Source organism: Coregonus clupeaformis, chromosome 31 (assembly GCF_020615455.1).
Source record: "Coregonus clupeaformis isolate EN_2021a chromosome 31, ASM2061545v1, whole genome shotgun sequence".
Classification (NCBI taxonomy): domain Eukaryota; kingdom Metazoa; phylum Chordata; class Actinopteri; order Salmoniformes; family Salmonidae; genus Coregonus; species Coregonus clupeaformis.
The window spans coordinates 15,435,700-15,451,058 of record NC_059222.1 but is presented as its reverse complement, the minus strand read 5'-3'; positions in this window follow the sequence as shown (position 1 = coordinate 15,451,058).

Here is a 15,359-nt window from a genome sequence, read left to right as displayed (position 1 = left end):
CATCATGAATCAAGTCCACAATCTACTGGCAAATCCTTTTTAATCCTTGTCATATGAAGAGAAATAATGAAGATAAATTATAGATAAAACGTATGGGTGCTCATCTGCCATAAACATTACACAACAAGTTGGAAATCGCAAATTCAACAATGAGTGGTTTCGAAGGAATCAGTGGCTAACTGCAAGCATTTACATTACATTTTAGTTATTTAGCAGACGCTCTTATCCAGAGCGACTTACAGGAGCAATTAGGGTTAAGTGCCTTGCTCAAGGGCACATCAACAGATTTTTCACCTAGTCGGCTCGGGGATTAGAACCAGCGACCTTTCGGTTACTGGCACTACGCTCTTACCACTAAGCTACCTGCCGCCCCAAGCATTGCAAAGCAATCACTAGCCGGCTATTCAGTGAAGTGGGTGTGTGGTCCCAATTCTGGGTTTAAGAGTCTCTTTTCCATGCTTAAAATGATAAACATTCAACATTGGCCATGCTGTCAATCCAGTATGATTTCTGCCGCGCTCAAAACAACTGTTAACTCGGAACTGGGAAATCTAACTTCAGTGAGTTCAAGACAACTGGGAACTCTGGAAAAAACAAGCTCCGACTGGGAAAATACGTTTTGAACGGTCATCCAACTCGGAATTGTAAATCGGGAACTCGGGCCTCTTTCTAGAGCTATGACCTGAAGATCACTGACGTCATAATGATTCAACCTTGTTTTTTTCCAGGTTCCCAGTTGTCTTGAAAGCACCATAAATCCAGAGAATGCCAGATTTTGATGACAAAGTTTGATGACAAAATTTGCCCACAAATGACCGCCGCGCCACCTTCCTGTACAGCACAACAAGGTGAGTCCAAAAATGTATTGTATGCTGCTGCATAAATGATGTAATATGCCAGGGAGATATCTATACTGTAGCTAAGAAAGTAATACTAAGTGAATGTTGTATAGTAAGCTGTTAGTAGCCCATGTGCCTCACCCTAATAATTTTCCCCCTCTTAATTTCGCCTACTGTTCTGACTTGGTGGTGCACATGTAGCCTATAACCTGTTTTAGAGAAATGTAATCATCGAATATTGTAAGAGCTTTCATTATCTGCTTATATGCCCCTTTATTTATCCTATTGTTCTGACTTGGTGTACAGGGAGAACACTGTAAGAATGGCCCACGTTCTGAATTCTGTCGCTGTATATTTCAAAAGTGCTGAACAAATAGTTATATTGACTACGTCCGTCCTAGCTCGCTCATTAATGTCTTAATCAAAATTACGGATTGCCTCTTATCCGCTTCTCGTCCCCTTATGCCATAGTTTGTAGATCTCAATTGTCAGTAGAAAACACATTTGTTTAAGCAAGTCAGCCATATCAGCTATGTTTTTTTTAAAGGCAGTAAATGAGGCTGAATGAACTGTTTCACTGCTAGACAAGGCTCCACTGATAGCCAGGTGTAGCAGTGGTAAGGTGTTGGGACTGCTGTTGGGACTCTGCTGTTGGGACAGCTTTACATAGGCCCTAACAGTGTGTGGGCACTGTTTGTCACCGTTATAGTGCAATTAATGTATTGTTTAGTGTTGTGTAGTGTAGTGGCTTTGCTGGCATTGATCCCAATGTTGTTGTTTTTTGCCCCACCAAAATTTACATGCTAAAATCGCCACTGCTCTTGGGAGAGAAAATGTAAAAGTCTATTTCCTGCAATTGGGCATAGAGAAAATGTTGCAGTTTTTTAAGCACTTTTTCTACTGATTTTTTTGCAGTCATTTTCTTAATGGGTGCATGCTTATTAGTAACTGGAATAAGCAATTTCATAAATGTGTCAAGTGCAGCGTATGGTTGCTCCTCATTACACACTACAGACCAACAAATATTCTTTACATCAACAACATAGGAATCACTACAAAACTTATTGTATGACCTCTTATACACAATATTAGGCCCAGCCTATGGAACTTTGGTTTTCCTGTATATGGCTACTATATTGTGATCACTACAGTACCAGTCAAAAGTTTGGACACACCTACTCATTCAAGGGTTTGTCTTTATTTTTACTATTTTCTACATTGTAGAATAATAGTGAAGACATCAAAACTATGAAATAACACATATGGAATCATGTAGTAACCAAAAAAGTGTTAAACAAATCAAAACATATTTTATATTTGAGATTCTTCAAATAGCCACCCTTTGCCTTGATGACAGCTTTGCACACTCTTGGCATTCTCTCAACCAGCTTCACCTGGAATGCTTTTCCAACAGTCTTGGGGGAAAAAACTGTCTGGATGGAGTACTCCTGTGGGTGCTCCTCTTGGTTGATTCTTCATTCCCCGAGGACAGCTCGCCTTGTGCCCCTCTCAGCCTCCTCTCACCCCTCTGTTCTCATTCTGGACCACTCCCCCTCAGGCAGAACGTTTACCACTTAAAAAACATGGATATTGAGATGGAATAGAGTCAAATAATTTGTTTTCCATGCATCTAGAGATAAATGCATCTACAGTAAATGTGCATTCTCTGAACAATAACGTTGTATTGTTGGACTGTAACCAGGTTTCCATCCAACCGTTTTATGTGGGTAAAGGACATGTCGTCTGAAATATTTCATGACAGCCCTGATGGAAACAGAACATTTGTTGGTAAACTTTTCAAATGTCGACAAAACAAAATACGCTAGACAAGGTGGGATCTTTTTGCGTCGGTAAAATTAATTATGTGAGAAATGCCAAGTGTGTGCAAAAGCTGTCATCACGGCAAAGGGTGGCTACTTTGAAGAATCAAAAATATTAAATATCAAATCAAATCAAATCAAATTTTATTGGTCACATGCGCCGAATACAACAGGTGCAGACATTGCAGTGAAATGCTTACTTACAGCCCTTAACCAACAGTGCATTTATTTTAAACAACAAAAGTAAGAATAAAACAACAACAACAAAAAAGTGTTGAGAAAAAAAGAGCAGAAGTAAAATAAAGTGACAGTAGGGAGGCTATATATACAGTAAAATAAAGTGACAGTAGGGAGGCTATATATACAGGGGGGGGTACCGTTGCAGAGTCAATGTGCGGGGGCACCGGCTAGTTGAGGTAGTTGAGGTAATATGTACATGTGGGTAGAGTTAAAGTGACTATGCATAAATACTTAACAGAGTAGCAGCAGCGTAAAAAGGATGGGGTGGGGGGGCAGTGCAAATAGTCCGGGTAGCCATGATTAGCTGTTCAGGAGTCTTATGGCTTGGGGGTAGAAGCTGTTGAGAAGTCTTTTGGACCTAGACTTGGCACTCCGGTACCGCTTGCCGTGCGGTAGCAGAGAGAACAGTCTATGACTAGGGTGGCTGGAGTCTTTGACAATTTTGAGGGCCTTCCTCTGACACCGCCTGGTATAGAGGTCCTGGATGGCAGGGAGCTTTGCCCCAGTGATGTACTGGGCCGTACGCACTACCCTCTGTAGTGCCTTGCGGTCAGAGGCCAAGCAGTTGCCATACCAGGCGGTGATGCAACCAGTCAGGATGCTCTCGATGGTGCAGCTGTATAATTTTTTTGAGGATCTGAGGACCCATGCCAAATCTTTTTAGTCTCCTGAGGGGGAATAGGCTTTGTCGTGCCCTCTTCACGACTGTCTTGGTGTGTTTGGACCATGATAGTTCGTTGGTGATGTGGACACCAAGGAACTTGAAGCTCTCAACCTGTTCCACTACAGCCCCGTCGATGAGAATGGGGGGCGTGCTCAGTCCTCTTTTTTTTCCTGTAGTCCACAATCATCTCCTTTGTCTTGGTCACGTTGAGGGAGAGGTTGTTGTCCTGGCACCACACGGCCAGATCTCTGACCTCCTCCCTATGGCTGTCTCATCGTTGTCGGTGATCAGGCCTACCACTGTTGTGTCGTCGGCAAACTTAATGATGGTGTTGGAGTCGTGCCTGGCCATGCAGTCATGGGTGAACAGAGAGTACAGGAGGGGACTGAGCACGCACCCCTGAGGGGCCCCCGTGTTGAGGATCAGTGTGGCAGATGTGTTGTTACCTACCCTTACCACCTGGGGGCGGCCCGTCAGGAAGTCCAGGATCCAGTTGCAGAGGGAGGTGTTTAGTCCCAGGATCCTTAGCTTAGTGATGAGCTTAGAGGGCACTATGGTGTTGAATGCTGAGCTGTAGTCAATGAATAGCATTCTCACGTAGGTGTTCCTCTTGTCCAGGTGGGAAAGGGCAGTGTGGAGTGCGATAGAGATTGCATCATCTGTGGATCTGTTGGGGCGGTATGCAAATTGGAGTGGGTCTAGGGTTTCTGGGATTATGCTGTTGATGTGAGCCATGACCAGTCTTTCAAAGCACTTCATGGCTACAGACGTCAGTGCTACGGGTCGGTAGTCATTTAGGCAGGTTATCTTAGAGTTCTTGGGCACGGGGACTATGGTGGTCTGCTTGAAACATGTTGGTATTACAGACTCAGTCAGGGACATGTTGAAAATGTCAGTGAAGACACTTGCCAGTTGGTCAGCACATGCTCGGAGTACACGTCCTGGTAATCCGTCTGGCCCTGCGGCCTTGTGAATGTTGACCTGCTTAAAAGTCTTACTCACATCGGCTACGGAGAGCGTGATCACATAGTCGTCCGGAACAGCTGGTGCTCTCATGCATGCTTCAGTGTTGCTTGCCTCGAAGCGAGCATAGAAGTGGTTTAGCTCGTCTGGTAGGCTTGTGTCACTGGGCAGCTCGCGGCTGTGCTTCCCTTTGTAGTCTGTAATAGTTTTCAAGCCCTGCCACATCCGACGAGCGTCAGAGCCAGTGTAGTATGATTCAATCTTAGACCTGTATTGACTCTTTGCCTGTTTGATGGTTCGTCGGAGGTCATAGCGGGATTTCTTATAAGCGTCCGGGTTAGAGTCCCGTTCCTTGAAAGCGGCAGCTCTACCCTTTAGCTCAGTGCGGATGTTTCCTGTAATCCATGGCTTCTGGTTGGGGTATGTACGTACGGTCACTGTGGGGACGACATCATCGATGCACTTATTGATGAAGCCAGTGACTGATGTGGTGTACTCCTCAATGCTGTCTGAAGAATCCCGGAACATGTTCCAGTCTGTGCTAGCAAAACAGTCCTGTAGCTTAGCATCTGCGTCATCTGACCACTTTTTTATTAACCGAATCACTGGTGCTTCCTGCTTCAGTTTTTGCTTATAAGCAGGAATCAGGAGGATAGAGTTATGGTCAGATTTGCCAAATGGAGGGCGAGGGAGAGCTTTGTATGCGTCTCTGTGTGTGGAGTAAAGGTGGTCTAGAGTTTTTTTCCCTCTGGTTGCACATTTAACATGCTGGTAGAAATTAGGTAGAACGGATTTAAGTTTCCCTGCATTAAAGTCCCCGGGCTACTAGGAGCGCTGCATCTGGATGAGCGTTTTCCTGTTGATTAATGGCCTTGTACAACTCATTCAGTGCAATCTTAATGCCAGCATTGGTTTGTGGTGGTAAATAGACAGCTATGAAAATATAGATGAAAACTCTCTTGGTAAATAGTGTGGTCTACAGCTTATCATAAGATACTCTACCTCAGGCGAGCAAAACCTCGAGACTTCCTTGGTATTTGATTTTGTGCACCAGCTGTTGTTTACAAATATACAGAGACCGCCACCCCTTGTCTTACCAGAGTCTGCAGTTCTGTCCTGTCGATGTAGCGTATAGCCCGCTAGCTGAATGTTATCATTGTTGTCGTTCAGCCACGACTCCGTGAAACATAAGATATTACAGTTTTTAATGTCCCGTTGGTAGGATAACCGTAATCTTAAATCGTCAATTTTATTCTCAAAAGATTGAACGTTGGCTAATAGGATTGATGGGAGAGGCAGTTTACTCGCTGCCGCCGGATCTCACGAGGCACCCGGATCTGCGTCCGCGATATCTCCGTCTCTTCCTCACGCGAATGACGGGGATCTGGGCCTTGTCGGGTGTCTGTATGATATCCTTCGCGAACGCCTCGTTGAAGAAAAAATATTCGTCCAATGCGAGGTGAGTAATCGCTGTCCTGATATCCAGAAGCTCTCTTTGGTTATAAGAGACGATGGCAGAAACATTATGTACAAAATAAATTACAAATAACGCGGAAAAACACACATAATAGTACAATTGGTTAGAGGGCTGTAAAACGGCAGCCATCTTCTTCCGGCGCTGTTGCAAATCAATATTAATTGATTTGTTTAACACTTTTTTGGTTACTACATGATTCCATGTGTTATTTCATAGTTTGGATGTTTTCACTATTATTCTACAATATAGAAATAGTAAAAATAAAGAAAAACCCTTGAATGAGTAGGTGTGTCCAAACTTTTGACTGGTACTGTATATGATAACCCATTGATAATTTGTTGAGAACTTTATTCATAAGAGGAGGGAAAATGTATGGACATTACAGCATAGGACAAAGGCCTCAATGGGATAGGACAACCAGCTGTGTTGACTATTGGTTGTTCCAGCCCAACAATACATTTAATCTTTATATGACACTAAAAAAACCTGAATGAATTAAACACAACCAAACAATTAAGAGCCCTGATGGTATAGGTTACCTATTCTAACAACAGGTGTGCTTTTCATTTGTTTATGTACTACTGTAGTAGTAGCTGACCTCTATCAAGACACCCATGTCGACTGGATTCCCACTGTGAAGATGAGCAATGCTGCAGCAGCATCAGTTTCTACTTATACTACTTTGTCCTTTTCCAGATATTAAAGATGGTTGTCATATGCTGTGCTTTGGTCAATCTGAATGATTCTGTTGTGCCATTTGAGTAGAGCGCACCTTCACCTTGTCGTCATGACAAAAGTGCCCCCTTAAACCATATGAATATATACAGTAAAATGTCATTTGGAACGTGTAAAATACTATTGTTTATGATATTGTAAACATACTGTACTTTCATAATAGGCTATATTGTTGTATGGTTGAAATGAAAAGTATTGTCATCTCTGCTTTGCCTAGCCCATTGAATAAAAAGTATTTCTTATAGCCCAACTATTTTATTTATTTTACAATTAAACACATTTAGCATAGACAATGTAATCGTTGTGGTAGTCTTAGGCAAACCATCTTCATTATCACAGTAGCACCTCCAAGTGCCACTCAGACCGTCTGGGAGAAAAGTATCTGGCATTGAACTTAGTGGTAGTAGTTGTGTGTATGTTTTAAGCTAAGGATCCCATCATCTCCTGCTTCCAGACATTTCACCACCTAGATTACAAGGGTTGGATTTGCACTAAACAATTTCATGTCAGCACAAGGCATTTACAAAATCTAGTATAATCATTAGCCTCATACTGTACATTGTCTACTGGTATCGTTTTTAAATTGAGAACATATAGCTGAACAATATTTAAACAATGTGAGAGTTAAGCTATATTAGCTTTATTGTAGCCCCGGACAAACACACTTATTTCAACTTGTCAACTAACCATCAGGCCCTCTGAGTTGAATCAGGTATGTTTGTACGGGGCTACAGCAAAAATATGTGCTGTTGGGGGTACTCAAGGACTGGAGCTGGGAACCTCTGCTGTAGGCCTATGGCTGCATTAACATTGCATGCCGTTATCAGCTACAAAATACGTTCACATGGCTGAAAATTATGACAATCAAATAAAACTAACTGGAGAGCTTATGACTGAACAAAAAGGTAATGTTCATTTGAGAATACAACACAGAAACACAGACAGATCAGAGACAGATTCCCTTTCCCTCTTTATTGCAGGATTGTGATCTGTGATTAATCAACATTGGCATTAGTTAATCTTGAATAATAGTCAAGTTAACAATTAAAACAGGTTTAAACACTTAACTTCAAACAGTCAAAACTATTTCATATCATTTCAAAGAGTACAAGCTAACTCATATGTGAAGGTTAGACATTTTAGTAACAAGTAGGCTACTATTACTAAAGCATAATTTCAGTTGAACAAAAAAAAAGTAAATACCATAGGTGTCCAACCTCGCTCCACTGATCCCTGATCTACTGGGGGAGCAGACTTCTGTTACAGCCCAGTACTAGCACACTTGATTATCGACTAATTAGGTTCGATGCATTAAATAAGGTGTGTTAGTGCTGGGTTGGAACAGAATCATGCAGACCCAGCAGGGTTGGCCTGCTCCAGTTGTAATAGATGTATACATTGTGTGTGACTTTTAAACTGTATTTTTGTTCACAAAATTTGATAACATAGGTACACATATAATCCATGGTATACAAGGATGTACCCTTATTCTCTTAGGACATTCATTGGTACCTCTTCACCTGCAGACAGTGTTTCACAGCTCTCTGTATCTGAGGACAGAAAACATCATAAAGAAACAGGCTGCATTATAGTCAAAAGTAGACAGCACTGAATATTATGTTGCTATATCTCCCTGTCCTGTTTTGAGTTTGCCTGTACACTAAGTTTCTGTAGCAAGCTAGCTAATAATACATACTTTTTTTAAAATCATTTTCAAAATATATTTATTACTTGAAAAGGTTCTCCCATTGCCTCCGTTTTCTGGGTCCTTAGAAAAACTAAATAATGGGCAATATTCCCAAAGTTTCCGGTGGTAGCAAAACGCAGCCAGCCATGTGGACGATTGGAGGACTTCCAACAGACTGACTTTGGTCTTCCAACATGGCACCTGGTGCGGTTGCTAGGTGATTTGTGACTTAACTGCAAGCCCTCTATAGCTAGCTCACTCTCTTGCTTCTCCTTAATTTTGGAATAAATTAACTTGTTCAACTATTGTTTTTCTCTCTCTTTGAGTCAACTACTCATCACATGTTATGCACTGCAGTGCTAGCTAGCTGTAGTTTATGCTTTTAGTACTAGATTCATTCTCTGATCCTTTTATTGGGTGGACATCATGTCAGATTATGCTGCAAGAGCTCTGATGTATTGGAGGACGTCCTCCAGAAGATGTCATAATTACTTTGTAAGTCTATAGAAGGGGGTGAGAACCATGAGCCTCCTAGGTTTTGTATTAGTCAATGTACCCATTGGAGGACAGAAGCTAGCTGTCCTCCGTCTACACCATTGTGCTACCCCTATTCTGCTGCTGAGGCTACTGTAGACCTTAATTGCAAAACAGTGTGTTTTAATCAGTTATTTGGTGACGTGAATATATTTAGTATTGTTTTATCTAAACATGATCACTTTTTTAATGTTTCACTGTTTTTATTTTGATGAAATTCACTGAGGAGGATGGTCCTCCCCTTCTACCTCTGAAGAGCCCCCACTGGACTAGGGTTACTCCCATAGTGGGTCTCAAACCCAGTCCACTAGCAACAAGGACGAACACCCTAACCACTGTCTCAGTAAGGGATATCTCAAGGGCATTTGCTTATTGAGCAAACATTAGGGGAACATTATGGGTAACATTACAAAAATGTTCTCTCTCCCTAGAATTGTTAGCTGGGCTGTCAGATAGTTTCATGATACTTACTTGTAGTAGGCCTACATGGAACCAGCAAAGTAACACTGCAGACTGTGGAAAGACTGATTTGATTGCTTTTTCTTTTCATGTCACGGTCAACCATCACACATTTATAAGACAAAGACATTAGTGAAACAAAGTAGTACATGTAATCATTGATTGAAGAATGACTTCAATTAAGGCCAGGTAGCAGTCTTGACCCCATTGATATTGAGAAAAAGATGTGCTCATGAAACAGCCTACAAGGCAACATTCTGACTTATCACCCTCTGAGGTTACTATTGAATCTGGGCCTGGTTTCCCGATAGCGATGGAACTTAGGCTTACGAGTGTTTTAATGATGCATCTTTCCTACAATGGCCGAAGATGTAACATGAGTTTCCCAAAACACCACTCAGAGAGAGTGGTCGCTAAGTGCGTCGTTGGAGCATGTGTCGATACTGATAGGATCGAAAGAAAGGGAGCGCTGCTCTCGGGTTAGCGTTCTCCATTAAAGCTTACCTTAACATTATAATTATTTCACAATACTGACGATGGATCAGCTACTAGATAGATATTAACACCTACATCTGCAAATATTGATGCAGCTTATTTTAATGATTACCCAATAGAAATGCACTAAATCAACCATTTGGCACATAATTGCGCACATGTAAGACTACACATGAAATACACTGAGTGTAGAAAACATTAAGAACACCTGCTCTATCCATGACATAGACTGACCAGGTGAATCCAGGTGAAAGCTATGATCCCTTATTGATGTCACTTGTTAAATCCAATTCAATCAGTGTAGATGAAGGGGAGGAGACAATTGAGACATGGATTGTGTATGTTTGCCATTCAGAGGGTGAATGGGGAAGACAAAATATTTAAGTGCCTTTGAACAGGGTATGGTAGTAGGTGCCAGGCACACCGGTTTGTGTCAAGAACTGCAACGCTGCTGGGTTTTTAACACTCAACAGTTTACCATGTGTATCAAGAATGGTCCACCACCCAAAGGACATCCAGACAACTTCACAACTGTGGGAAGCATTGGAGTCAACATGGGCCAGCATCCCTGTGGAACGTTTTTGACACCTTGTAGAGTCCATGCCCCAATGAATTGAGGCTGTTCTAAAGGCAGAATGGGGGGAAGTATAACTCAATATTAGAAAGGAGTTCCTAATGTTTGCTACACTCAGTGTATATTGAGACACATTACAGACAGTAGCCTACAAGTAGCAAAATATAACTCAATTGATTGATCATTAAATGTATTTCAATATGATTAAAAAAGGCCTGTAGCAGTAGCTCACAGCCCACCTATGAGTAGCTCACCTAACAATTCTTAAAGTACAAGCAGTTTTCAGCTACTATCTAATCAACTCAACATTGACATTATCCCACCCCTGGTTAACCACTATTGGATTAAAAAGCCAAACCTAACACAATATCTGCCAATTACACTGAACAAATATATAAACGCAACATTTAAAGTGTTGGTCCCATGTTTCATGAGCTGAAATAAAAGATCCCAGAAATATTCCATATGCACAAAAAACGTATTTCTCTCAAATTTTGGGCACAAATTTGTTTACATCCCTGTTAGTGAGCATTTCTCCTTTGCCCTGATAATCCATCCACCTGACAGGTGTGGCAAATAAAGAAGCTGATTAAACATCATGATCATTACACAGGTGCACCTTGTGCAGGGGACAATAAAAGGCCACTCTAAAATGTGCAGTTTTGTCACACAACGCAATGCCACAGATGTCTCAAGTTTTGAGGGAGCGTGCAATTGGCATGCTGACTGCAGGAATGTCCACCAGAGCTTTTGCCAGAGATTTGAATGTTCATTTCTGTACCATAATCCGCCTCCAGTGTTGTTTTAGAGAATTTGGCAGTGGTCCAACCAGCCTCACAACCGCAGACCACGTGTATGGCGTTGTGTGGGCGAGTGGTTTGCTGAAGTCAACGCTGTGAACAGAGTGCCCCATGGTGGCGGTGGGATTATGGTATGAGCAGGCATAAGCATAAGACAACAAACACAATTACATTTTATCGATGGCAATTTGAATGCACAGAGATACCGTGATGAGATCCTGAGGACCATTGTTGTGCCATTCATCTGCCGCCATCACCTCATGATTCAGCATGATAATGCGCGGCCCCATGTTGCAAGGATCTGTGCACAATTCCTGGGAGCTGAACATGTCCCAGTTCTTCCATGACCTGCATACTCACCAGACATGTCACCCATTGAGGGATGATCTTGATCGATGTGTACGACAGCGTGATCAAGTTCCCGCCAATATCCAGCAACTTCTCACGGCCATTGAAGAGGAATGGGACAACATTCCACAGGCCACAATCAACAGCCTGATCAACTCTATGCGAAGGAGATGTGTCATGCAAATGGTGGTCACAACAGATACTGACTGGTGTTCTGATCCACGCCTCTATACTGTACTTCTGCCAGGTAAGTCTACTTTGCAGTTAACATTTAATTTAGAAGGTTTTGGGGAAAGTATTTCTTGCAACGCACAAGAGAGTTATCACATCAACTGGCTACACACGGAGTGATAGACAAACGTGCACAACACACAGACAGACGGGGGCAATATTGCTGGAAATTAATTGGGAGATATTGTTAGGTTTGTCTTTTTAAACCAATAGTGGCTAACCAGGGGTGGGATAATGTTAATGTTGAGTTGATTAGATAGTAGCTGGGAGCTTGTGGTGTCTGTCTGTCTGATACTTGTACGTTTTCTTAATGACTGTTTGCGGTGGAACGCGTGAAAATTGCTTGTACTTTCACAATTGTTTGGCAAACTACTCATAGGTGGCCTGCGGGCTACTGGTAGCTTGCGACCGACCTGTTGGAGACCCCTGCTATTGGCCTTTTAAAATTATATTAAAATACATTTGTGTTCAATCAATTGAATTCTATGTTGCTACTTATAGGCTGTCTGTAATGTGTTTGAATATACACTGATTATACCAAACATTAGGAACACCGTCCTAATATCTGTACTTTACTTTACTATTTATATTTTTTGACTACTTTTACTTTTCCTTCACTATATTCCTAAAGAAAATAATGTACTTTTTACTCCATATATTTTCCCTGACACCCAAAAGTACTCGTTAAACTTTGAATGCTTAGTAGGACAGGAAAATGGTCAAATTCACACACTTATCAAGAGAACATCCCTACTGATGATCTGGTGGACTCACTAAACACACATGCTTCGTCTTGTAAATTATATCTGAATGTTGGAGTGTGCCCCTAGCTATCCATAAATAAATAACTAGAAAATGGTGCCGTCTGGTTTGTTTAATATAAAGAATTTGAAACAATTTGTACTGTTACTTTTGATACTTAACCCTCCCGTTGTCCTAGGGTCAAAATGACCCGCCAATGTGTTGAACCAACTTTATTTAATTTTTATATTTTTTGGATCATTTGTGAGAAGGAGGCAGTGATACTTTCTTTAAAGTCTCACTGCCTCCTTCTCACAAATGATCCCAAAAATATAAAAATTAAATAAAGTTGGTTCAACACAGTGGCGGGTCATTTTGACACTGGGACAACGGGAGGGTTAAGTATATTTTAGCAATTATATTTACTTTTGATACTTAAGTATATTTAAAACCAAATACTTTTACTCAAGTAGTACTTTACTGGATGATTTTCACTTTTACTTGAGTACATTTTCTATTAAGGTATCTTTACTTTTACTCAAGTATGACAATTGGGTACTTTTTCCACCACTGATGCTGGCCCATGTTGACTCCAATGCTTCCTACAGTTGTGTCAAGTTGGCTGGATGTCCTTTGGTTGGTGGACCATTCTTGATACACACAGGAAACCGGTGCGCCTGGCACCTACTACCATCCCTGTTCAAAGGCACTTAAATATTTTGTCTTGCCCATTCACCCTTTAAATGGCACACATACACAATCCATGTCTCAATTGTCTCAAGGCTTACAAATCCTCATTTAACCTGTCTCCTCCCCTTCATCTACACTGATTGAAGTGGATTTACTGCTGTTGGGAGGAGATACTCCTCTCTCAAATTCATAGTCATAATAGCCTCGCACGACCATCCTGAACTCGCAAGCTTCCACTCTGTTTCACTCGCGGTTTCAAACTGAGCAGAACAGTGGAAACTCAGGAGCTTTTAGGATGGTGTTATGAGGCTATAGTCATGGGTCTAAATGGCATAGGATGGCCATCAGTGACACCCCATTGGGAGTTTTGAATGGACTCTGAAGCCATTAAAGGTTTATCTGTCATGGAGAGGTTTGTGTGTGTTTGATAGTTACTTGGAGAAATTTCCCCCAATGAGGAAACAAATAGATGTGATTGTGCAACCTGGTTTCAGGGCATTTTGTATTATTCTGTACTTAAATCTGAGACACTCCATTTAGTATGATATGTTACCTTTCATATGGTATGTATTAATTTGTGGATGTCCATCACCCATTTCATATGATATGTTACGGATTACAATTCGTATTATATGTTACGTATTTGCAAAATGTATGATTTGTTATGAATTCTAGCTAGGTGGCTAATGTTAGCTAGCTTGCTAACGTTAGCTTGCTCGTTAACATTAGTTAGGCTAGGGGTTATGGTTAAGTTTAGGAGTTAGGTGAAGGGTTAGCTAAAAGGGTTGGGTTAGGGGAAGTTTAGCTAACATGCTAAGCAGTTGCAAAGTAGCTAAAAAGTAGTAAGTAGTTGAAGATTTGCAAATTAGCTAAAATGCTAAAGTTGACCGTGATGCGAACCTTTGGGTTGTAGATCACCTGCTGGGTGTCGATGAACAGTGGCCATTTAACATGTATAGTCGTTGGGAAATGATCCGAAAATGACTGCCAATATTCTCTGGTCTGAGGCTGCGTAACCGTTGTGCAAGGCCGACGTTAGTGTTGGTCTGTCGTGTCCTTAATAGGAATCAAAGTAAGAAGAGACAAGCCATCATCTTCAATGGTGCATTTATTGTCACAGGTCTAATTGAACATTGACTCCACAGTGCTTCTATCAGAACACAAGCCGGGAGGATTAATAACACCAAAATGTACACAAGAACCAGTGTGTTGGAATATAATAGCAAAAAAACAAACAGTGCTTAAATAATGAATTAAATAAGAGTTCAAGTGAAAACGATTTCACCAGGAGGCAAATGTAAACCCAAGGGGGAAACCTTGTTGGTATCCTTGTTGTAGTCTCGGTAAGAGGACTCATGTTCCCACAGCTAAGGCAGGGAAGTCCTCAGGGTGGTCTGGGTTTGGGGCTAGGACATAAGCTCTGTTTTTTTTTGGTGATAATGTGTATTATATATCCCTCCCATTCATCACAGAGCAGAGCAGTTTTATTTTTAAGTGAACATGGCTGGCAATAAAACATTTTTTAAAAAGTGTTATTGAACGAAATACAGAAAAGACAATAACGACAATTACAAGACAACCATAAAAATTACAATTTTGTGAGGTGAAGAAACCACTCTTTCTAGAAGCATGAAAAAAATCTGTATTAGTATCCTATCCTCTAACACCACTTATGTTCATATGTCCTGTTGTGCTTCTCTCCAGGCTTATGTCCTAGCCCCAAACCCAGGCCCGGGTTTATGGTTTGCGCAACATTGTAACCTATGTTTGAGACCAGTGAGATTCACTTTCTATGATCTCTCCGTCTTGTCCTTTACATACTTGAGTCTTACCTGTTGTACATTATGTCCCTCAGTGGTGACTTCATAGATGTACAGCTACAGACTGAACATTCAGATCACTCACCACAGCACACACGTCGCCCACTTATTGGTCTTTTGACCAATCAAATCAGATCTTCTGCCAATAATTGAGCAAAGAATCAATTGGGCTGCCTGTGTAAACGAAGCCCAAGAACATGACAAATGTACTCTCCTGTGATCAGCAACCACTATCCAGCTCC